A 26800-nucleotide genomic window follows, 5' to 3' on the forward strand; every position below is an offset into this window, starting at 1 on the left:
CAAATAACACCCCTTTGACATATAACTAAAGTTATTTGGGCTCCAGAGGATAAACACTAAATACACTGGCATGTCTCTTACCATTACAGTATCAGTTATTCATATTCTTTTCAGAACAGTGAAAGTGCAAACCACAGCACATTTCATTATTTACTGCTCTAGTGTGGTCAACATTTTGGCTTCAAGTGTAAAGTCAATGCAGGATTTAAGCCTCATGTAAGTGAATTGCCAAAGTCAATGAGTCACTGGGCAACTCACACATGTAGCGTCAATCGGAACCTAAATCTCCAGTCTCTAGTTCCGGTCTCTACTGTGTTAGCCGTCTGTTCTATTATAATGGAGCTCATGCACAGATGTCTTACCATCATATACCTATAATTCTTTGCTACAGTATGAATTATCATGGTAATAAAGCAATTAAAATGTAAAATAGTGGAATTTAATCATAGACGTGTGAGGCAACATAGTCCACAATGTCAGAAGTAATGCGTCTAGATTAAGCATAGACAGCCCTCGGGTCACAAGTCAGAATCAGACTCACTTTCCCTCAGCTCTCTCTCTCTTTCTCTCTATTTCTCTCTCTCTCTCAGTCCTTTCTATTTCCCCTTTCTTTCTTTCTTTCTTTCTTTCTTTCTTTCTTTCTTTCTTTCTTTCTTGTTTTCTATCCTCTGTCTCCTCCAGTAATGTGTTGAAACATAGTGAATTGATGAAGATCTCAAACCCCAAAGGCTTCAGTTGTGCTCATAGATTATTCTTCCTTACTCCTGGTCAATATGTAGTTAATCCAGCATGAAATTATATTTTGTTCAAGATGAAAAAAGAGAGAGCTTGTCATCATTTTTTGAATGTTTGTGCCATCAAATTGTAAGGCTTTATAGATAAATACTTGCTCACAGCAGGGTTGGGTTTACTTTATTTCATAGCTGTCAGCAGGCATTATGCACCCTTCCATCACAGAGGCAAATGTGAAACAGCTAATGGATCAACAATATCTAACATTTGGAGAATCTAACCACACAAAACTCCTACCCATTTCGCTCAATAGCTTCACTTCATTTCAGGACAATTGTATTATTACTGCCATGTATTTTTTTAACAGTGGGAGTAAAAGTCAATGTGGTTGTATTATTAATTTGTATGATAACAGGGTAGATTCCTTTAAAAAAAAAAATATGTCCAGTATAATTTCCAAAATATTCAATTAAAACTAGACACATTTCAGATTCATATCTTGAAACACCACACAGTCTAAAAACAATTAAGAGTTCAATAAAGTGTAACAATTCGATTAGTGTTTCTCTGTGTTCACGCTCGGTCTGTATGTGCTTGCATGGTGATGTTGGCATCTGAAAACACTCCAGGTGATTAAAGCAGGCCATTATCCTTCATAAACAGTACGTTACAAGACGCCACATGATTGTTGCATTCCTTACACCATGCCTTCTGTGAATATAAGATATAGAATAATGGAATCATTTTTAAAACAGAGAGGTTTTTTGACTGTGGTTTTGCGATAATCTGATAAGCTCCACCACCCAGCCTCGAGGAGCCCTCTGTGCCGTTCTTTTTTATCGCACTGTCCTTTCCAACAAATGCACAAAACAAACTGGCCAGTGACAGGAGAACAAGAAGAGCTTTTGTGCGCTTACTGTAACCTCTTGCCTTTTAATAACAAGGAGCCAAACTCTGCACATCCATTCTGAAAGCTTTTAGCAATCCAGCTGGTGACACGGAATAAGAGTAAGGTGGTAAGTGATAAATGGCTGGACTTTGCTGGACCCTATAGTATCATCTCTGTAACATCAGATTAAACTAAGCAAGGTGTGTGTGTGTGTGTTTGTGTAAGTGTGTGTGTGTGTGTTTGTGTGTTTTTATATTTTTGGGGGTTGGATGCATTAATAAACAGCCTCACCTGCACACGCTCAACAATCCTGTTTAACGTGTAGTGATTAAGCGAGCTTAGCTGGTTAAGCCTAATCCTCGGCGTTGTAATCCATACAGTATTTCAACATATCAAACATTTAATTTTCAGCACAGCGGAAGATGGTGATGCAGCAAATGAATGTGCACAGGAAATAATATTTAACAGCGGGAATTTATATTATGATCTGCTGAATCTGGCACAATACAGTCATTCTGATTTGCCTGCTTTATATGTGCCTCATAACAGTACGGTTTAAAGCAGGGGTGTCAAACAGGAAAGGGGTGAATTTACAAAGTGCAAAAATTACACAGAAGATATTAACAGTCAAGGGTGGCGAACTGATTTCAGTTCACGTTCCACTTACAAACCACAATATGATCTCAAGTAAAATAATAGCATAATAACCTATAAATAATGAAACAACTCAAAAGTTTCCTCTTGGTTTAATGTGAAAAAAACTAATATTACATTTTGTCTATAAATAATGACAACTCCAAACATTTTTGTTACTTTTAGTGCAAAAAATAACATTAAATTATGAAAATATGTATTTTTACAAACTATCCTTTAACAATAAAATGTGAATAACCTGAACAAATATGAACCTCCTCAAATGTCTAACCCATAAAGACCCAGCGCTACTTTTATGTCAGTGTCCAAATGAAAATTTCTCTACATTTAACCTTTCTTATGTGATTTATCATCATCTATTAAAATATTATCCACTGTCTTTTGCATTTTATTACTATAAATCAGGTATTTTCCTATATTTAATTTACTGATCATAAAAATGTTATAAAAACTTAGATTAAAGTTGAGGGTTATAAAAAACAGAGAAAACTGCAGAAAAAGTGACTTTTTCCTGTAAAAGCTGTCATTCACTGAACATAAACCCAGTGTGTCCATTGACTGTCATTTATCAAACTCCATGGGCTTTACTGGTGAATCAATGTTGTAGAAGATGACAGTGTTTCCATGGTAACTACGGAGCCTCTGAACGTCCAAATGGGTCATATCTGACAAACATGAAAAGATGACAAATTGTATTTTACACCAATTATTTACATGTATTGATAGGATGTCATGCGTCAACGTTTATGTTGATTTTATTTTGGGTTTTTGTCTCTTCCTGCTTTATTTTGGTGATGGTGGTCACCTTCCGGTTTTGTCTGCACTCTGTCAGTCTTGTCTCTGTCTTTCCTATCCCATCATTGCTTGCACCTGGTGTCCCTCTTGTTATTGCCCACACCTGTTTGTGATCCCTGCCTTCCCTATATATTTCTCCTCACTCCCTTTGTCTCTTGTCAGTGTGTCGTTTTTGTTCTCTGGTGAAGACCTTCCCTAGTAAAGTATCTTGAATCTAGTTCCATGTATTATCTGTATCAGGCTTTTGATTTTATATAGAGCACGCTGTGCTTCTCCTTTTGTTAAATAGGTTTTTTTAGTTTATTATTGAGCACGTTGTGCTTCCTCCCTTTGTTCATCCGTTTTTGCCTTTTGTATTTTTGTTCTAATAAATCCTTTTTACCACTGACCTCTGAAAGTCTTGAGCACTTGGGTCCACACTAAGTGTCGTGTTGTAATATAGGATTGGTGGATCAACAGGTATTTAACACTTTAGTTCAGTAGATGGTTATTTTTATTTGGTGATGGATGTTTGGGTCTTTATGGGTTGAAGAAAATTAAGAGCAATTTTAACAATATAATGCCTGTTACTAATGTTTTGAGCCCTTGTTGATACATGTATAAATGATAAGTTGAGGTATAATATTGTTAAATTTGCACTTATTTTTCTTAAGATATTTCAGTTTTTTCAGTTTATTCACATTCACTTTTTTTATTTGGACAGTTTATAAATGTTATATTTCCATAAATGAAAGTAATTTTTTGCACTAAAAAAACCCAAAAAACTTTGGATATCATATTTATAGGTTATTATGTAATTATTTTACTGGGCCCACCCATTGGCGATCAAATTGGGCTGAATGTGACCCCTGTGGTAAAATAAGTTTGACATCCCTGGTTTAACCTCCTAAGACCCAGAAAATGTCAGCAAAGTACAAGCTTTTTTTGTTTTTTATTAAATAAGTGCCTATATTGGAAACATCATGATGCAACAGTTTTTTCAGATGCAGTTTTTAAAATTTTTATCAAATGTCCTTTGTGGTGTACAGTTTTCTTTTTTTTCTTTTTGTATAAAGTTGTGAAACTCTTGTCCATAAATGTGGACAGAAAACCCATAGCTGGATCTTAGGAGGTTAAAGTATAAAGAGAGGAAATGATTAAATGTAAAAGTAGTTATTTCTATGTATAGACTGAATTCATTTAACTTTTTCTGTTTCAGTATTCCCATAATGGTAAATTACCAATATACTGAGAAAACAAATACAGCCACGTCAATAAGTAATTACAGTGTCTTTGCACTACAGTAACTCTGAGTCCCCACAGAACAATGAACAAGAAGAAACGTTTAAGTAAATGACTGTGAAGAGGCACGGTAATATACCACAAACATGTTTCAAATTTATCAATCCATAATCTTGCTGTAACAGCCCCTTGTCTTTTTAATCAAGTGTAAAAACCTGCATAGAGGGTTGACTTTGCTGACAGAAGAGCAGACAGGAGGGTTCAAGGGGCCGATCAGGAAGCTCCGGAAAGCTCACGCCCACCCACTTCTATACAAGCACAGCACTGATCAAAGCAATGCAGCACAACGCAACAACCTTACCTACAGGGAGACTCATACCCTGGCAGCAGAACTGTGATTTCATTTTTTAAACACAATGTCAGTCTGGTACTTCTCAACTCTCCATCCAGCAGTTAAGAAAGGCCGCTGTAGTGAGCCGACAATACGAGTTTAATGGATCAGCCGACCCTTCTGCACTGAACCGCACAATACAGACAGAGCATTTTACTGCCAATCATACATTAATGGAACAGATGGCTCATTCTGAAATAAAACAGCCACTCAAAAGTTCAAAAACAAAATTTACTGGAAGACCGCTGGAATATTGTACATAAAGTGATCTGTTCAGTGTAGAATCAAAACGTCAAAATGTTCTAGAAATGACCACATCGGGAAGGAATCAATGTGGACTTTAACCTGCTCTGAGTATTTGCGGAGGTGGGAGGTAGCAAGTATAAACACTTTGTTACAGTACTCCTGTAGATTTTGCTTAAGTATTTATTTTTCTGATGATTTTATACTACACTAACAGTTAGTAGTAGTGTACCCACTGTTAATATTTGTACTTGTAGTAGTATTATTAACAGTTATGGACATTTGGTCTAGCTATTGGTAATTATACTAGCACCAGCTGTTCTGCTTTTTTAACAGTTCAAGTTCAGTTTGTTGTGCATCCATGTGTCTTCCCCTACTTCCCCCCTTCTCCCAATCTCACTCTCTTTTTTCTCCTCCTTTACCTTCTCTAGTTAACTCCAACTGGAGCTGCGTCAGGAGTCAGGGTCTGCTCCAGGTTTCTGCCCATTAAATGGAAGTTTTTCCTCACCACTGTCACCAGTCACAAGTGTTTGCTGCTGGACGATTCTGTTGAGTTTCTGTAAATTGACTTGAGAGTCTGGTTTCAACCAGCTCCATATGTAAAGGCTCATGAGATAACTTTTGTCATGGTTTGGTGCTATATAAATAAAAATTGATTGATTGATTGATTGATTGATTGATAGCCTACTTTTTACTCCTTACTATTTCATGCACGTTTGTTTAGTTTTAAAGGGGCTACATTATTTGTACTATCAAAAAATAATTACAGTGTTGAGAATAATGAATTATAAAACTTCACTACAGATGCTGGTGAACTAGCTTTTAGAGATATGAATTGACTATGTTCATATCAATGGTCTGTCAGATTTATGCAACCACTAGAGGGAGTAGTGAGTCACTCTGCCAGTTTCCCAATGTGATGGAAACTTATGCCATGGGGCCTTAAACCAAAGTGTCAGAAACTGATGAGATGTGATGAGAACCACTAAGAAACAACTTTTAGAGTCAAAAAAGTGACAAAGTGATAAAAGCTCTAAATGAAAAGAATGGAGTTTGAGACTAAAATTGCAGTGTTTCTACTACACATTATGAAACTAATTAAGGTATAAAGTTATTATGCGTTATTATTTTTGGCTGTTTGTTGATCTACAGTTCAGACTAAACTGTGACAGTTCTGACCCTGTTTGTTTGATTCCAAACAGATCTTAATTGCAGCTATTGTCAACATGTTCATACAGGAAACAGGTGATTTGTGGTTTTACTGTGGTGGTTTTCTGTCTAAAAACAGAGCTAAGCTAACAGAGCCTGGGTGCTAATCAGGGGGGTAAACATGACACATTCATGGGGCTCAGTAGTTAAGGGGGGGCCATAGAGCAGTGGAGGGGGCCCAGTGGATATAGAAGTTGTGGAAATTTTGTGTAAGATCCACTGCATAAGAGAGGTGTACAAGTCAGGAGGTGAACATTGAAAGAATGTTAAGTTTCGTTTTCATTTTCACGGCATCTAAGTGATGTTGTTTATGGGCCGCCCCCATCCAATAGATTGAGAAGATAGTCAACTGCTGTAGGGTCCACAACGATTATGCTTTCATGGGGCCCATAATTGGTAGTGGCGCCCCTGAACAGAGCAATAATGTAAACTCAGCTGACGCAGTATATGATGATTATAAGACACAGTTTTATTTTGACTGGTTGGCTGAGTTTGTGCTTGAAGAAGAAAACTTGATAATATCGTAGTACAGATGTGTGCAAGCAATTAACTTTATACTTTACTCAGTGAGCTTTGATTCATCTGTGGTTTTGATCCTGAGTGTGTTCTGGTGTTTCTCCCTGCTGTTTGGATTATCAGTTCTTCATAAAACCCCATCAAAGCATTTGAGGGTGATTAGTATCTTCGTCTTTTTATACTGTCCATTATTATTTTTTATTTTGCTTCATAATGCACTTTCACACCATCATGTACAAACAGTGACTCCTGGGTGTACAAAACAATAAAAAGGTGGAAAATGAATCTGAGACCAGAACTTGCACCAACATAAATTATGTGATGTTCAGTACCTTTGAACAGAAACAGTCCATAGAAATGCTGAAATACTATTTACTTCTACTCTTTGAGAGAAACTCTTTGCATTTTAGAGCTGGTACCTCTGTGCTTAAACAAACAAACTGAATCCATATTAAAAAAGAATAAAACCTAGTATCTGTACTTCTGCTGCTGTGGAAGTGTGGAAATTTGCCAACTCTTTGTATCTATAGATGCAGCAAGTAAAAAGAACATCATCTATTTTTTCTTCCTTTAACATGTTGATTTCTGCTTTTTCTTGTCCCATTCTTTGTCCACAAGGAAATGTTTTTTTTTTTTTTTTTTTTTTGGCTCATTTCACCGTTTCTGCTACTGAAGTGGAATATTTGCCAGTTCTCCTTGTTGTGTGGATGTTTCTTTGTTCAGTGTTTGGTAGCTTCTGCCAAGACCAAGACCTCCATGACCTTGCAGCACATGCCCTATAATACACCATATCTTAGTGCCAATTGTGCTTGCTGAGGTGCTTCTCATGGGTTCATTTTCCACTCTGTTAAGAAAATAACTCTATGGTGAGGGTTTTTTTTGCAGTACAGAAAAAAAAAATCTTCTGCAGCTGCATGTTTGTTAATAAAAATGAGGTAAGGGTCTCTTCTAGTATAAACCTGAATTACTGCAAATAGATCATCTAAGACAAAAGCTGAGATCTGGTTAATAGGACTTGTAAGTGCTAAGTAGTGCATGCCAACATGTATGTCAGAAAATATTAACAATCTTTTTTGTCGAAGCAGATTAGTTGAAACCACGTCTTATGCTATCAGAGGAGGCCATCTTTCATTGTCTTTGATTCTGCCATATGGGCTTTGAAGATATACATCAGTAATAGACCGACACATGAGAATTTTATACCGTGCTCTTGAACTCTTATCAGAGAGAGAGTGCCATCATAAATCTGAAATTCATTTCAAAGAAATTACATCCTTCAGTATTACCTGTTAAGAAATTAAGTCCTGATAAGTGAGGATTGGTATTCCAAAAGTTTATCCAACGTTGGTTTAAATTTATGCAGGATTTATGTGGATGAATATAAAGTCTCAACTGACTCTGTGTCCAGAGACTAGAGGGCTGCACAGAGTAAAATGAAGAATACAGAAGCCGACAGCTACACAATGATAGATGTGAGATCAATGGAGCAAACTCAAATGGACTGTCATAGGCAGTTAAAAGGGAAACGTCCAACAACACTGATGTCAGTACCATGTGCTTCATACACCGCTGATATTATTAGCTGCTATTTTGACTCTTCAGTTGAAGTGCTCTGAGGGATGAAGCAGAGGGGTGAGAGGTAGAGTGTTTTTGTACCTTTGTCTTAAAAGGGGTCAACATATTTTCATTTCAACTACACTGTTCTTAAAAAGATCTTAAAAATAATCCAACAGTCATTTCTTCTTCAAACACGGGACTTTCTCAGGCTGATAATACTGCATTGAGTTTCAGCTAAATTTAGTATTTTAGTCTGCATGTGCTCACTGCTCTACATGCTGTGCTCGACACATATTGTTATTTTTGATGTGTACACTTCAATAACTGAATGCTGTCAGTGTAAAACAATAAAATCTTGGGGAGTCAAAGTGAACAATACAGTGGATTTGCAGCAATGAATAACAAATACTAGGAGTATAAAGTAAATACCAACTTTTCAGTCTCAAAATTATGTTGAAACTGTCTCCGAGTTGAGTTTTGTTTGATTACAGTTAATTACTTGTCTAACCTTTCAGTGTGTCTTTGACAAGTGTGAACTAAAAATATGACATAAATGGCATGACAAAAAAAACTAATTAGGCTGACTGGTTTGGCAGTTTGTTTCTAACACCATTTTTATTAAAAAATATTTGAATAATCCAATAGGAAAGACCTCCAAGGCTCCAAAATGAAGCCAGTACAAATGTACCTTAAACTGTAATATTGTTGGACGCCACTAGATGCTGTTCCAAAAGCGCTGGCTCAGGACTTTCACACTGGCAGGACATTCTGGTTCCCAAGCTTAATTCAAACAGGAAAAAAACTGGTTCTGAACCTGAAAAGTTGGTTCTCAACTGTACCCAAAAAACTTGGCTTTTCCTCATGAACCATAACATTGTTTGTGGATGTGGGAAGTGGAATAATATCGCCCTACTTTTGTTCTGCTTTTAAAACTGGTGTGAACATGGGCTGGTTTTCTAGAAAGCACCAAGGTTCTAAGACTTCAGAACGGAGCCAGAACCAGAACCATATCTGTCTGAAAACACTAGATTAACACTGAACCTCTCCCTAAATAATACTAAGTCTGTCATTTTTTTCAGTGGTCATTCATATCGCATTCATTGAGTTTGAACCTCCGATAAGTCTTCTAGCCGTCCATTTTTAAATCATTCCTGTATTAATAAGAGTTTAAGACTAATAGAAGGTGTAAAACTGTCTGCCAAAATCTTAAGAGCTTCTGTTTATTGAATAAAACATTGTTTCCAGCTTGACCCCAGCTTTCTTAAAGTAACTCTGTACACTTTGATCATTTTTTTTAAATGGAATTACGCGTTTTAGAACATTTCCCTGTGGTCTACATAAATTGTAAACTGTGGGAGTGTTATGAAAGACTGTGTGTGCATGTATCTCTGACCTGGTGTAACGGGCCAAGGTATACCCCCAGTCCAGAATGTACCCCTACAGGCCAAAGTATACCCCCAGTCCACAATGAACCCCTACAGGCCAAAGTATACCCCCAGTCCACAATGAACCCCTACAGGCCAAAGTATACCCCCAGTCCAGAATGTACCCCTACAGGCCAAAGTATACCCCCAAACCAGAATGTACCCCCGGTAGGTATACTGGGGGTATACGCCAGTAGGTAAATCTGCCATTGAGTTTGATGCAGAATAGTTTTCTTGTGATGGTGCAAATGGTTGTAAACATATTTTGGCAGGAATTGTTACTTGGATGCAAGGATTAATTGAAAATACTTTGGTGGTGAAAGGTCACTGTTGTTGTGACCTTACTCAGAACTGCTGATAACTGAAAGAACGGCATAAACAGAATGTGATGTAGTGGAGGCATTTGATTGACCTCTGACAGTTTTAGTTTTTTTGTTTGTTTTTTTCTGATCAGAACTGAGACAGACCCAGACAAGAAAGTAAAACATAGGCCCTTTGACTCAATAATGGTAGAAAGGAAATGAGTGAGGAGCACAGGCAGCTGTTGATGATACAAAAACTGCTCAGCAACTGGGCCACCCAGACACCATATAAAGGGTTTATAATTTCCAACAGCTAAATCACATTTCAAAGTTTGATGCTTATCCTGCCCTGGGTTGAGTAAGTTGCTTGAATGTGATGAAAAGAGCCGAGTCTTTCAAGGAGAACCCTTCATTCACCAAACTGCAATTTCTTAAAATAAACCCTCCTAGCCATTGTCCAGAGAAAAACTTTCATCTGCTGCCTCCATGTTTTTGATTATTGTATTGCACTTCTCTCACCACCTGCCCATTTCCACACATACACACTGTTTCAGATCGTAGCTTGTTGATTTTCACAAGACATGATGCAATTTCCTGCACCATGCCTCGGCGTGTTTCAAAGATACAGCTACAAAACCCGTATAAGTAGTCCTGCAACATCATCAGATGTGGCAAAACCTCTGCATGTCTTGGCACGTTGGGAACACGACATAATTATCAAAGTTGCAACAAAATATTAAAAATCATGAAGTTAATTTAGACTATTTAAACCCATGAAGACCAAAACAGCTACCAGCGTCCAAAACCATCTACTGATATAAACTGTTTAATACCTGTTGATCCACTAATCCTATCAATACATGTAAATAATTGATGTCAAATGCAGTTTGTCATCTTTTCATGGATGTTCAGAGGCTCCGTCGTGAACGTGGAAACATCGTTATTTTCTACAACATTGATTCACCAGTAAAAACTCATGGAGTTGGATCAATGACAGTGGAGGAAGTGGACTGGGTTTCTGTTCAATTAATACCTCCGCCAAGGAGGTTATGTTTTTGTCGGCGATGGTTTGTCTGTCTGTCTGTCTGTCTGTCTGTCTGTCTGTCTGTTTGTGTCCAAGATAACTCGAAAAGTTATGGATGGATTTGGATGAAAATTTCAAAAATTATAAAATTTTGGTGGTGATTGGGGATGGGGGTGAGGGGGTACTGATCCACCACGGCAGATCAGTACCCCCCCACCCCCACCCCTGATCACCACCAAAATTTTATAATTTCTTCCTTGTGCCAGTATCAACATTTCCTGAAAATTTCATCCAAATTCGGGGCACTGATCTGCCTTGGCGGAGGTCTGCACTCTCCGAGTGCTTTTCTAGTTGATATATTTGTTGAAAGTCATTTTTACTGAAGTTTTCTCTGTTTTTGATTTAACAACCCTCAACTTTACTTTGAGTTTTTATGAACATCTAGGGCTTACATGATCAGTGAATTAATAATTGGAAAATACCTGATTTTCATTGGAAAAACACAAAATTCAGAGAATAATATTATAGTAAATGGTGATAAATCACTTCAGGAAGGTTAAATAGAGAGAAAAACTCATTTGGGAACTGACACAAAAGTAGCACTGGGTCTTTATGGATTAAAATGACATTTAGTCTTATTCTTATGTGTCAAACATATGCCAAATGTAGAAAAACTCCTGCGTGTTGAAATAATGAATATCTTTCACTCTTTTAAATAGCTATTATCTAGTCATTCCTAAAATATAACTGATGCCACTTTCCCTCAGTTTATTTTTGTAAAAGGAGACTAATACCACTGGGCGGCACACAAGGGCTTGTAGTTGAATACTCCCCCCCCTCCTCCTCCTCCTCACTGCCAGTCCTCCACCTCCTCCAATGGCTTAATACTCAGTCTTACAGGAACACTGCGGCTCTTAGTGCCCAACCAGCCTGGCCGGGGGGGGGTGCACTGCAGCACAGAAGGCTCACTTCAACAATGGTGACTCAGATTTCCCTATATTATCTTTGAGGAAGGACAACGTTTTTCTTTCCAGATTTTCTTTGACATTGGAGGGTATGTGAAACTCTATGGCATTGTGCTTGAAGCGCAAAGTGAAACTCGAGCTATTTCTCATACTTTTGGACATATAAACAGCAAACCATTAGCACTAGAGTATTTAAATTAAGCACATATTGGTGGAACAAAGATTTCCTATACATGAGGTCTATATGACTTCCAGTCTAACATTACCGGTCTGCTTACTTTGTATCTGTGTACATCAGGACAGGTGCCTCTGTTTACCCATGACTGTGCTCCTCAGCTATCAAGACAAAATCATATTGCTTCTCCTTCTAGACATGCAGTTGGCTGAAAGAGGTCTTCTAGCTTGGAGGTTAAGCTGGGATTTGTGCAACTGTATGAATCAGCATTAAGCCCCTGACATTGACATAACAGTGAGTTTGCGTTCTCAGACACAGTTTAACAGAGTAATGGAGATCTCATTGCTGATGTCCATGGAGCCCGTCTGGAGGAGGCCAGATTGCTGCAGTACTCAGTCTGCTGTCCTCATCAGTCCCGCTATCAGGCCAGGCTGTAGAGCTGACCCCCCCCCCCCATCCAATATCAGCCCCAGACCAGCCTCTCTGTCCTTCTGACCCTTTACCTACACCTCAACAACAAGATGAGAGGAGAGGAAAGAAGAAAAGAAGAGATGTGGCAACATAAATAGGCATTAGATTTAGTTATTCTCACAGCATCGTAATGTATAATGTATGCTGTTGTTGTTTTTTACCAAGAATGTCAAGTTTTTGAGAAACAAATATGACTGAGGAAGTATTTTTGCTGGAGAGCTCCAACTCTGAATTAATACTGTTCAGTAGGGTAGTGCTATGTGGGAGGTGCAGCAATTTTCATTTCCAGAATCAATTCAGTCAGCACTACAGAGAGATCATGAACTTGTGGACAATTATCCTGCTGATGACAAGAACAGTCCAATCATAGCTAGATAATGGTGTTTCATTTTCACATTCCCTGAAAAGCCTCAAAATAAGAGCTGTAATCACTGTCACACAATTATAGCCTGACACCTCGTTTTACTGGATAGGGATACTGTGCTAAATTTACCATGGAGGTTAAACTGGACATTCACCCACTTATTGTTTTTGTTTTTCATGACTATTCAATTATCAGGGAAAGGAGCATTCTCATTTTTTAATGGCCAATTTAAAGCATTAACAGGTTTAATCCCACATCTCGCTATATAATAGAAACCAGATCAACAATAAAGGTCCCTGATATTTTAGTCTGACCTACATAAACATGGTCATTTATGTCCCCACTATTATCTTAGAAGCAAGTTATTTCTGTGTGACATTTAGGTGATAATAACATGAAGTGGATTTTGCATTGATTGCTTGTACATGCAATTATGTACGATGCGAGTAGGCAGCTGGTGTTGTGTTGTAACTGTGTAGCCACTCATCATCCATTTGCTGCAGATTCCACATTAACTGTGTGTTTGTAACCATTCTATCAACACTTTTAAAACATAGCAGCACATATTTATAAAGACACTTTAAGGTCCCCTGTAGATAAGTAAACCTTAAGACAGGGGTCACCAACCTGGTGCCCGCGGGTGCCAGGTCGCCCGCAAGGACCACGTGAGTCGCCCACAGGCCTGTTCTAAAAATAGAACTGGTCTAGATGTCTCCAACCCGTTGCTCATGATCTACCAGTAGCTCGCCAAGGGTCAATAATATAAGAACACAAAGTTGATTTGTCATTTGGTTGAACAGGTCAACCCAATAAAAATTACAAGTATCCTGCCCCCCTCCCAAGATGAAACGGTCAACTAGTTGTCAATCAAACTTTAGCGCTGGTTTGCTGTCTGTCATTGGAGAGGGGTGGGGCCCAAGAGGAGCAGGATGAGCCAGATGCCAGGCAGGTAGTGGGTTTAGCCCCGCAACGATGTGGGCCAAGTATAGTCAGGGAGTTATTTTCACCAACAATGAGACACAGCGTTCTGTTGGACAAATATGAAAGACAAGTGTGTGTGTGTGTGTGTGTGTGTGATCTGTGGCGCGAGCCTGGCAGTCGGTAAAAGATGCAATGTGGAGTGGAATTTCACCAAAGTTCACAGCAACTTTTCTGGAGATTCTCCGGTGGGAATCAGCCTCCGTAAAGAGAAGGTAAAAGAGCTGAAAACTAAAGTCCAAAAACAACAGTCCATGCTCACTAAACTGACCAAGGCCAGCTTCAACAGAGGCATCATTAAAGCGGTTCACATTCTGGACAAGCGCAAAGTTATGTGTTCCATGTGCACATGCGCTCAGACAGCTGGAGTCGGATCTGAACAGGTGCCTCTGCGTTTTACTCTGGTGTGATGACTGTAGAAGTGACAGAGCAATGGTGGATTTATGTGCACAAAGTTGTTCTGTTTTTAATTGATATGTTTTGACAGCATATGTGAATTTAGAAAAGGTCAAATCCTTCAGAAATACAGCAGCACGTTGGTGAAGTTTTATTGTGTGAGTGACAACGTTCCTTTTCACAATTTCAAAGTATTAAAAATGCACATACAGGTGTGTATTATTTGTTTTTAATAATTCTCTAAAAATATGCAGGATTGTTCCATTTCATAATATTTGACATAGTATTAAAATATTTAGGAATACAGGATGCAAATGTTTGTATCTGTTTTTTTTTTTTCTACTTTTGATTTTCTTAATAAAAGTAAAATAATAGTTTCATATTAACACTTTTTAAGTATTGTAAATGGTAAAACAAAGAAATATAATTAAATAAAATAATAAATGAAGAACACAATGTTACAAACGTATTATACAAAATACGTGTATGTATGAAAATTAGGTATGTAAATAAATGTTGCTAAATTAAAGTAGCCCTCCGGCAACTTCATTATGTAAAAGTAGCTCATAGAAGAGAAAAGGTTGGTGACCCCTGCCTTACGAATTAGCTTGATATGTGCCGGTCTGAAAGTTTCTCATAAGAAATTGAGGAATTTTAGCAACTATGGACGTGCAAAAATAGACTTGTGCAGTAATAGACATATGCTTGTGCAGAAATTGACATGAAACACAGTGGTTACCCATTAAACCTTCAGTAGTTTGTTTTGGGTTTTTTTTTTACCAATGGCCATCTAGTTTAAATTTCCATCACATTTGTTGTTACTTAACAGTGAATCCTAACACAATCAACATGGTAGCTCCCCTAACCATGACATTAGGGCCTCAGTTTTCCAAAGTGCCATCAAACAGCACTGTATCACCTATCCCCCCCCCCCCCCCCCCCCCCCCCAATAAAAAAAAAAAAAAAAAAAAGGGAAAGGCAAAGGGTGTTGTTTTGGGTTCGGTTTGTTTGTTTGTTAACACTCTAGCAGCAAAACTATTGGTTGAATTCATACCAAATTGGGTTTATAGTTTGCCAGTGACCCAGAATAGATCTGATTACATTTTTGGAACAGTAGGTCAAAGTTCAAATTTTTAATGATTTTTTTTTTTTTTTTCCCCATTTACTTATAATGGGTGAAATTTCAAATGTCTGTAGCAGCTAAACTATTATTTGAAATTCATACCAAATTGGGGTTATAAATTGCCAGTGATGCAGAATAGATGTCATTACATTTTGGGAAACATAGGTCCAAATATAATTTTTTTTATGAATGTTTTAAATCTTTTTTTTTTCCCCATTTACTTATAATGAGTAAAATTTCACGTGTCTGTAGCAGCAAAACTATTGGTTGAATTCATACCAAATTGGGATTATAGATTGCCAGTGACCCAGAATAGACGTGGCTACATTTTGAGAAAAGTAGGTCAAACTTAAATTTTTTATGAATTTTTAAAATATTTTTTCCCCCACCATTTACTAATACTGGGCAAAATTTCAAATGTCTATGAAAATGTCAATTTTGTTTCAATTTACTTCAAACTTGGCACCTGTATAGAGGTAATTGATATGCTGACATCAGCACATGCATAGACATGATGACATCAGCTGGATCCATACCAAAATAAGCCACAGTACGTGTGAGGGGTGGGGTTTATTGTGCCTGGAACCACTTGTTTTATTCAGTCCATGGTTAAGACAGAGACGGAAGAGAAACACAAGCAGGGTCTGTATATTTAGTTCCCAACTCTAACGACTAAATACAAAGTAATTAATAACACTAATAACAAAATAATCTCATAACATCCCATTAGAACAGATTTTATTCAAGCATTTCGTTAACCAAATTTGCCAAACCATTTTGACCAAGAATAACTCCAAAGAAGACCACTGTATTAATTAATAACACTTTGAAACTAGAGAGGACATGCAACCATTAAAAAAAACAAAAAACAAAAGACATTTGCAACATAGTGGACATCTGCTATTAAGTTTGTGAGATCTAATAGCCAATGCCCCTAGCTTTAATTAGCTAAAAACACTGGGCATGAACATTACTCCAATTATCTTCCTTTAGGCATCCACTGGGAGGAAACGTTACCCATGGCAGGTTCTCTATAGGGGATGTTTTGGCAGTTGGACATCTAATTACACCTATGGGGAGATTCTCTTGGATTTTAGAGTGGTCCAATTTATTCTCATACTGAGCAATTAACAACTACTGTTTGCCCACGGCAATGACTGAGCATTCAGTTTTATTAAAATACACGATCCACATGTGTCATGTTTAGAAATGTTGTCTGGTGAGTTATACCCTCTATAGGCAGATTTCTTCTGACATGTGTGACTGATGCATATGAGGCTTAACCTCCTCTCCACTGAGTCCTCTACATGTAGAATTTAATTGCATGAATATTTCATCAGCTACTTTAGGTCCTTTCACGTGTTGTATCAGCAAGATCGCAAGTTTTTCAAAACCTCGCTGAATAATTCATTTTAATTCCCATTTTACATAGTGCTTGGATATGTTAAAGCACATGATCAATAAGCTTTTGTACATTTTACTTTATATGTTCTCTCTGATTTTCCTTTTGAAGTATAGCACAGAAGCACACAATGATGAATATTCTTTAGTGAGTGGGCCACTCAATGATATTCACTTTCAAAGGTCAGCAGACTATCTATTAGACTTGTTTTCATATTTCCTATTTGGCCAAAACAACAACATGGAAAATAAGAAACAGAGTATTTTCCATCTCCATACACCCCATGTATAGACAGCTGGACATTAGACCAATACAATGTTTTTGATATATTCCTATTCAAAATAATCACATATTAAATTTTCAAAAGGTCAGATGGAACAACACAGCCCAGGGCAGACCTGAAGTACATGTTCCTGGAGGATAGTGTTCAATAATGTATACTAAAATGCATGCTGTTTCATTACATAGCATCCAAATTCAGTGATATCTTTGATGAATACCATATTAGTGAGATAACCCTTTTATGAAAATTAAATGTCAGTGTTTTGGCTGCAATTCAAAGGGAAAGAATTCAGTGCCCATTTTTTAACTGGGAGACTTTGAGACTAATTTTAACCCACAGTCAGTTCACTCATGGTGAAATGGGAAAGCAAGGATTCTGTGTCACTAATATTTTGGCATGCACTTATATGTCTGTAAATCATGATGAAGTATTGTTCAAGTAAAATTAAAGTTATGTAAGCTTTTATACTACCTTTTCCACAACCCCAAATGAATTAGTTTAACAATATGGAAAATACAAATTACCAATATTCAAATGAACCATTTGCATTTCATTTTAGACAGTCTAACCTCAGCATATTTTATGTTGTGTCTGGTTAACATCATTTCATTTGTAAATACACATCCATTCTTCACCTTCAGAGGGGCAATTTAGGACTAGGAATGATTTAATGGGGTTGTATGAAGTACTGAGATTCCAAACTCTCAACAGCAGGGGGACGTCACATGTCAGAAAACACTTCCAACTACCAAAGCCACCAGTGAATCAATGCTACATATCCACAGAAACTCACTGAATAAACGTGTAAAGCTGCAATTACAGTTGCGCATAGCTCTGTGTCATGTAGGTACGCCGTGTCTGATGATAGCGTCATGTGCTCTTTCACTCAAGTGTACTGTAGCGGCATCGTTTTTGAGATAGTGTTGTAGCTTCCCCTCCAAATCAGAAGGTGGCAGTAGTGCTGGTATCAGCTGGTTATAAAGATGAAACTCCACTGGGCAGAGTTGTTTCCATGCTTTCGATATCTTCCCGCAGGCATTTTCTGTTTTAGAACAACAATAGCGGCCAACATGGAGCAGTGTCTTCACGAGCTCGCTGAAGTCAACGAAGACATCATTGTACTTTTAAAAGTATTACAGCGTAAACGTCAGAGAGGGAGGCAATGTAGGAGATGGGCCGTCTGACCGCTGAACAAAAATAGGCTAACCAACAGGGAATACCAAAATCTAATAATTATTGATTATACTAATCAAATAAAAGCACCATTTTGTTACATTATGTGGGTTTATTAATCAGCTAAAATTTGCTTAGAGGTCTTATTTATGTCTTTGTGCATAAGAAATCAATATAAGTGAATCCCCAAAAGAACTTTGTGTTGGTAAATGCAAGTTATGCAAATTTACAGGATTTCAGTTCTGTTGCAACATGTTGATGGTCATATGAACTATGTTTTCAGCTCAAAAATGTCCAATTTCATCACAGTTAATGCTATATTTTCATGTCACAAATGGCCAAGTTATATTTTAACTGAATTTACCTGAAAAACAAATATTCTATTCTTTTAGATTCCCCAATTTTTCTTACAAGATTATATACTACATATCACATGTTTTATTTTTACAGGTTGCAATATGGAGTATGGTGCTGATCCATCCTGCTTATGTTACGCCAATACATACATTAAGAATGTCACTTTTTAAATCAACAGTTTTCTAATAATAAGCATTTTTATAAAGAAATAACAATTCTATATTGTTATTTACTTTTAGTATGACGATAAACTATACCATAAATAATAAATATGATCCTAGTTTTTGCACAGGGATCATTTGTGGAAATGGTGATATGGCTGCCGAGCATCAGTATGATGGGATCCGGAACAACCATGTCACATCCGTCCACTGCCAGATTTTGTGTTTTTGTGTCAGCTGTTATTGTTTTAGATCCACAATACTAACATTTATGAATAAGACGATAATTAATAATAATAATAATAATAATAATAATAATAATAATAATAATAATAATAATAATAATAATAACAATAATAATAATAATGGATTGGATTTTATATAACGCTTTTCTAGACACCCAAAGTGCTTTACATTATTGATCCACTCTCACATTCTCCCTCTGGTGGTGGTAAACTACATATGTAACCACAGTTGCCCTGGGGCAGACTGACAGAAGCATGGCTGCCAATTCGTGCCTACGGCCCCTCCGACCACCACCAAACATTCATACGCATTCATACACCAGTGTGAGTGGCACTGTAGGCAAGGAGGGTGAAGTGTCTTGCCCAAGGACACAACGGACTGACCGCCATTCGGTTATTGGACGACCCACTCTACCACCTTAGCCATGGCCGCCCACTAATTAGCAATAGTAGGTATATAAGTTTATTACTAATAAAGTACTGGTGCTGACCAGATCATCATGGGTAATGTCACGTCCGTCCATCAGCAAAACTTTTCACATACACGTGCTATTCAAAATCCAATATTTCTGAAAATATAACTTCCACTGTCAAATAATACCAGTAGTCTGTGCACAAATGTATTAGCATTATTTCAACACAGATCTATGCGTTTCTTACAACTTTTTTTTTTTGACAAAAATGGCCACTCATTTGACCCCCTAAGTAAATTTTAGCTGTAATAAGATAAAACATGCCTTTATTTGTCCCACAAGGGGAAGTTCTAGAAAACAGCAGTGAAGCACAAAAAGCACACAAGAAAAGCACACAAGAGCAGAAGAAGTGCAAAATCAAAAAAATAAGACAAATCAAAAAACCTATATATACCATTTACAGTCGTGCATATGTTGATACTAACGTGCATAACCCCACAGGTTTTTCAGGAGTAAAAAGTAACAGACAAGAACAAAAGTGAAATAAGTAATGAACATAAACAAATGAACGATATACGATGGAACCACACAACATTCGTTGCTGTATAGTCCTGGCGTCACATGATCATAAATTGGTCAACCAGGGGACGGTGTCTCTGCGTCGCTGTGCTGCGTAGTTACAATCTGGAAGAGGTGCATGTCAAGGCTGTGCGGGCCACCGAGGAACTGTCCGAAGTGACGGCGTAGGTAGTGAAATGTGATGTCTGCACGGCCATAAATTCATCTTAAAGCTCATTGTTTACACACATCTGTATTGTGGTACCACCAAGTTTTCTTCTTCACAGTTGGTTCTTTTGATAGTCAGTCAAAATGACCTCCACGCGCTGCATTGACTGATAGTTTACATTATAGCTCTGTTAGCTTAGCTCTGTGTTCATACACAAAACGACCACAAGAAACCCACAAATCACCTGCTTTCCATAAATTGTTTTGTTGATAGCTGCACAAAACATCTGCTTAAAATTGTCCAAACAAGGTCAGAACTGTCACAGTTTAGTCTGAACCGATCAACAAATGACAACTTAGCAAAGATAATAACATGATGATATAATTTTATACCTTAATAAGTTTTATCAACAAATTCACTCATGTTGAAGAGAGACTGAAATTTTCAGCATCAAACTCCATCAATTTTTTTGTGTTTTTATACATAGGTCTCTTTTTTTCCTTTTTTAAAATCATTATACGAAAGTATTTTTTATGTACATATTATTTATATAGATTTTATTGGGCTAAATCAGGGACCTTCATTACCAAATTTCATGCCATCTCATGTGTAAATGTGTGCTGGTATGACAATAAAAATCTCTGAATCCTTTATCACTTTGTCATTTTCTTTGACTGTAAAAATTGTTTCTTAGTGGTTATGATTCCATCTTGTCACCGACACTTTCAACAAAGGTCCTGTGGCGTTAGTTTTCTCTACTATGGGATACCAGCAGAATGACTCACCACTCCCTCTAGTGGTCACATAAATCTACCTGACTGTGCATATCAGTGCATACCTCTATAATCAATACACCTTTAGCATCTTTGGCAAAATCTCAGAGTTCTTTAGTCTCAACACTCTAAAGACAATTTGAGGCAATTTTTCATATTTGAAAGTACAAATAACAATATGATGCAAACAGGTGATTGTGATGATGATTTGGCACAAAAGCAGAATTCGTGAAAGGTTTAGTCCTCAGGGAGAAAACATCAGTCATCAGTTTGTCAACAAAATGTGTGAGAAAATGATTATTTAAATAGGGTCTCATACTTGCCTTATACACACTGAATTTAAATTATTTGAGTCTTCTTGTTCCATTCTGTAACAGGAGCAATTTAGGGCCAATACTGACTCGAAATAATGAAGTAACACTGAAATATATTGAAATATTTAAAAACAATATTCCTTATATTGTTCTGCGCTGTAGAGATATTTTACTCTCACTAGTGCAGAACAATATGAGAAACATTGCTTTTAACTTCAATACATTTTAATTTTACTTTATTTTGAATCATTATTAGCCCTAAATTACTCCTGTTCCAACTTTTTCTTGAATGTGTTGCAGTCTGAATGTGAGAAATGTCTGTAATGAGTGATCAGTGTAATGAATGAATTAATTATAAGTCAAAGTGCATTTTTATTTCACAGTCTTAGTTTTTAATTTGCATTTTCCATACTGTTCCAACTTGGGGGTTGTAATATGCCCCTGATGTTTGGGATTCATTCAATATTTTTGCTGTGTATTTTGCTTTAGGTCCAATGGTATGTCAGTTTACCCATATGAATGAGCTTCATTTTTATTTAGGTTTTCAGCTGTCATGCTTGGATGAATGGGAAGAAAGGCCTCTGGGAACCCAGAATACAAATGAGACTAAGAATGCTTCGACACATGCCGTGTCAGAAATGATAAGTTTTAATATATATCTTTTTCCTTCCATTTTGTTGGTGCCCTCCTAGACTTCAGATTACTGACAGGACACTTCATATTTCCAGATTTAGAGAAAGAGCAAGGTTATGGGCCTCACCTGCAGCAGATGACCACAGGTGACATCCTTTTGATAGAGAGGGTCATGGTCTCACCTGTTTCCCTCGGCCACTTGGCAGCTTGCCTTTTTCAGCAGGATACTGTCATTTCCTTTGTTTTTTTTTCTTTCTCCGCTTCTGTGACACTTCAGCTGACACTGAGGCCACTGGCCCTTGCTTGTTTGTTTTCAGAGTAGTTTACCACAGTTAAACATTGTGAATACTTAACACAATGAGCACAGAAAGGTGCTGTAAATATTAGGCAATATTAACAGAAAACTTTTAATAGCACTGTAGTGAGAGGCATATGTTAAACACAACCACATGTCGACTTCAGAGTTTTATAGGCTGTATAACACTAATGACTATCTGGATTAACCTCAAGTTCAACCATGCAACTTTTTGATTGGTCAATAAGGAATTGAAAATGCAAACTGTACAATACCTGATGACTTCATGGTCAATTAAGGCTTAGGGGAAAGCAGATGAGATCAATGCTGCTCTTCTAGAGGATTTAATAGAGTATTAAGACATGTTAGGAAATGTCCAACATCTCCCACCATTAAAAAACTTTAGGGCTTCTGTGTGAGTCTGTGTGTAAATAAAAGAGGGCAATAATGAGCTCCCTAGTCCTGATAATTGCAGTGGGTTTAGCTATGAGTAGATGTGAGGGTGAATGGAGCTAGTGTTATCTACATGGGACCAGCCTGTGATAGTAACGCACAGTCCCAGGGTCCTGGGAGACTAATAACACAGTAGGATTACTGAGCACTCACTCTGCTTGCACCAAGGACATTTGCCAATAACAACTTTATCTGCCTCTTCCATGCGCCTTGGGTTCTGGCATTTGTAACTGCTGGAAATTAAGAATCGCTTTGTTTTGTCTCCAAGCTGGGGATTGCTGACTGTGGTTGTAATCAAGAAAAAAGAAAGATTCTTTCAAAAACCTTTTTGATAAAACTTTCAGCAATTTCATCATGTCACTGTCATTTTGCCACATCCTTATCAGTTGATTAATCGGGGTGAGTTGTCCGCTGGAGAAAACCATTCCAGGTTTCTAAGGATTTTCTGTGTATTTTCTACAATGACAGCAGTTCTCAGCCTTTAACAGGGATGTCATTATTACACCATCTACTAACTTGTTAAATGGGGCTGATGGACACCACAAGATTTTGATTTGCATAGATTTAGATAAGCCATTTAACCTCCATTATTTTAGGATTGTGTCCCTAAATTGTTGCACTACCTTCAGAATATTCCATTGTAATCTACAGTGAATGGCAGGAGTTGAACAGGAAACTATCAACATGGTAACACAGTGTTTTTCAGTTGTGCTTTATATAATTCTGCAGCTAAGAATATGATCAGGATCATCTATAAGTTTTTAGTTTTTTTAGTTTAATATCCATCCCACAACAGAATGGAACAACTTTTTGTCACATCACTGTTTTCATTTTAATGCTTATCCATCCTGCTTCTACCTGTACAGTGTCTCTATACAGAGAATAATAATGTTACAAAATACAATAATGTCTAATAATTATCATATAACTTCTTACATTAAGCTTATGTTTAAATTACCACAAGTTTCCATCTCTCGATAAGATCTATCACAACTCATCTGAATTACAAAACTTGTTTTATCAGAAACAACCCTAACCAACAACCTTTTATCTTTTATTGAATTATCCTTTTTGGTGCTCTTACTCTTGCTCTTATGCAAAGTTTCTAGTTCAAACATTATTTTTATACAGTACTGTGCAAAAGTCTGAGGCCACCTCAGCTTTGTTGTTTTTCCAGGGTTGAAATGAGCATACATATTTATTTGTCATTCTCTTTTCTTCAGATACAAAAAGAAAATAGAGAAAATATGTGCATAGCCTTAAAAGACACAAAAAACAGAACCAAATGGATTCTAAAGGTGAAAGTGACTATTTAGTGTGACCACTGTCCCTATGATGAGAAGCAGAATACTTTTTTAATGCACTACATACTTCTCATATATTATCCAGAGTGTATGTTAATACAAAAATTGAGAAATGCATGTGTGCATGTGTGGTCATACAACTTCACTAAACCAACAAACTTTATGTTTGTATAGAATTTTTACACAGTACTGTTTATTCAACTTTTCAAGAGTATTTGCCGTTGTTTTTCTTGGGAAACCTTTTTTTTTTTTATATTAAAAGAAAAAAAATCATTGATTAACAGATGAATAGTTGGCAGATCTGAATGAAGATGAAAACAGGCACCGGTAGATGCAGCTCTAGTGTCCATCTATAAAACTGATGAGTATAAAATGTTCACACTGACATTAAACCAATGGCAGAATCATAATCAAACGTTCTGTACAACTCATGATCATAATTATTTTTCCTTTCTGCAGAGCACATTTTCTTTCCACTCTACATCAGTCATATTTCATACTGATGCCTAAGAAGTAATATAATGACTTGAGGTAAAAATATAGATCCCACCCCTCCACCTTCTTAATTTGTGCCATTGTGCCACACTCCATGTTAAGAAAATGTTGCCCCTCTTCCCTGAAATGAGCCAGATGTTCCTGACATTGCCGCACTGTAGGGAACACCTGACATTAACACAGCGTTCCTTAGGGCTGTGTTTAATATGTATAAGAGGCCTTTTCTCTTTTAGCAGACAGACCCCTCATCGGTGTGCCTCACCGTCTCACTAACTTGAAGAGATGAATCCAAACGCTGACCCCATCGAGAAGCTGGGATGAACATGCCTCAGGTGATGAAGTAAAGCACAGACAGAAATGTTTTGAAACATGTCAGCTGGGTTTAAATTTGTTTAAACATACTCATCTCCCACATGTCAATTGTTAGTTTAGAGTTCAAACCGTGCACTCTGTCTCGTACCTCCCAGGCTAAGCTAAGTTTACAATTTAATTGCTGCCTGAGGCTGATCTTCTCTAGGTAAGAGATATCAAAAAGCATCTCAATGGACAGGTCCCGGATCTTTCTTTCTTTTTTTCTCAATTATAGTTTCCATAGAAACCACAGAAAATGCAGGTGCTGTTCCACCCAGTTCAGTTTTTGTAAGAGGAACTTGCTGCTGAACACTCATAAGAAAAGTCAAATAATTTTCTAATATATGGTCAAATCTTAAAGGCCAATAAAAGACGCACTATATGTATATAAACTATATGCATTATACAGTATTTCAACAAACAGAACTATCCACTTCATTCTGAGAGCAGCAGTGAATCAGTTAAGGAGTCACATAAGGTTGTATGAATTCATTATTTCTCTAGATTTGGCTTTGATGTGACAAATATATTTGGCATTGAGGTGTTTGAGCACAATTCAATTAAACCACAATCCCTGCAGTTTTCCCAAAGACACTATGCTAATTTGCAGTTAAGTCTATTTGACATACACAACTGCCATAAATGATTGCAAGACTGTGCTAGAAGTGAGCTTAGTGTGTGGTTAGGTTTCCTTGTCACTGGCTGAATAAGTTCCTTTCAATTATAGTGACATAAACTGTCTGAAGGATGATAAGGACCTGAGCATATGGCACTGAATAAAGTGCTGGGGGTTCATACAGTAATATAAAAGCTGTTCTTTGTCTCACACTGAGCAGGCACTGTCGACAGAATTTGAGCTTTTTGTCATATTTGATATGAAACGGGTGGGAAAAGATTCCATAGAAAAGACATTTATAATACTGGAGACCACTTCCAGGAGTATATAAATAGCACTACAGCAAACAGCAGAATGTGAGAACAGAGACTGGGCAGTTATTTACCATACATGACGGTCTGTACAAAACTAAGCCTGTCACCTTGTGGCAGTCTCATCTGTGGAATGGGCTCAAATCTATTAACCTTATACACAAACAACTGAAATTCAAAGAGCATGTGGTTTTAGAGTATAATTTAACATCTCAGTGTCTGACACAGAGGAGCTCCTGTGAAGTGAAAACTGTTGTGCAGATGCATTACATAACAAACATAAAAAAGGGTGCATCAAACTGACACTGTATGATCGCACGAAATGAAGGAACACTGATGAATCTTCAAGTAACTCGCTCAGACAGAGTTGGAGCTGATGGAGGACTGAATACTGGAGGTCTAAAGCTATTTCAGTGCTTGTTCCCATCAGGGATGGGTCTTAGCAACATGCCACAGGACATTTTTCCATGCATCACTGAGCTGCCTTAAAACTAAAGCAGCCATTTTGATTTTTGGCATCTGGGGAGTTGAATTTACATCATCTATTTTGATTCTCTGGCGCTTAATCCATATATCACTAATGGACCTCATCCCTGCATTAACCTGGCGGAATAAGTAGAACCCAAATTTAGAATAAGTATTCTTGTTTTTCACTAAAATTCAAAAATACATTAATGGCCAAGGTTCAGAACTAGATACTTAATTCACCTCTTGCTGCACAACAGAAATAATGTTGTGAATAAGCTTTTTGTGAATCCTCTGTTTAAAGCGTGGATGCAGTTATAACTCTGGAAAACAATAGAAATTCAGGAACAATGCTTTCAGAAGAGCAAGCAAGCACATATAAACCTAAGTGAAAACCTGTAATTTGTGCTTGTAATAGTATGTTGTCATGACCAGTCAAGTTCATTCCATATGAGCCTGTCGAAAATGCGATGTTTATCTTTAAGCAAAACAAATGGATATTTTTACTGCACATAATAATTACCATTCTTTGCAAGTTGCAGAAATAGTTACTTATTCTGCAAGCTGTTGTCATTATGTTTTTATCACAATGTTCTTTAT

The 26800-nt window shown here is 37.2% G+C and overlaps 1 long non-coding RNA gene across 1 annotated transcript; it reads left to right on the forward strand.

Moving 5' to 3' along the window:
* Nucleotides 1-1741: 1741 nt before the first annotated feature.
* LOC115427443 (uncharacterized) lies at nucleotides 1742-20218 on the forward strand. Its single transcript, XR_003936493.1, has 3 exons — nucleotides 1742-1752; nucleotides 10977-10984; nucleotides 19977-20218. It is a non-coding gene; the product is annotated as an uncharacterized LOC115427443 (long non-coding RNA).
* The last annotated feature ends 6582 nt before the right edge of the window (nucleotides 20219-26800 follow it).

Source organism: Sphaeramia orbicularis, chromosome 10 (genome assembly GCF_902148855.1).
Source record: "Sphaeramia orbicularis chromosome 10, fSphaOr1.1, whole genome shotgun sequence".
Taxonomy (NCBI): Eukaryota; Metazoa; Chordata; class Actinopteri; order Kurtiformes; family Apogonidae; genus Sphaeramia; species Sphaeramia orbicularis.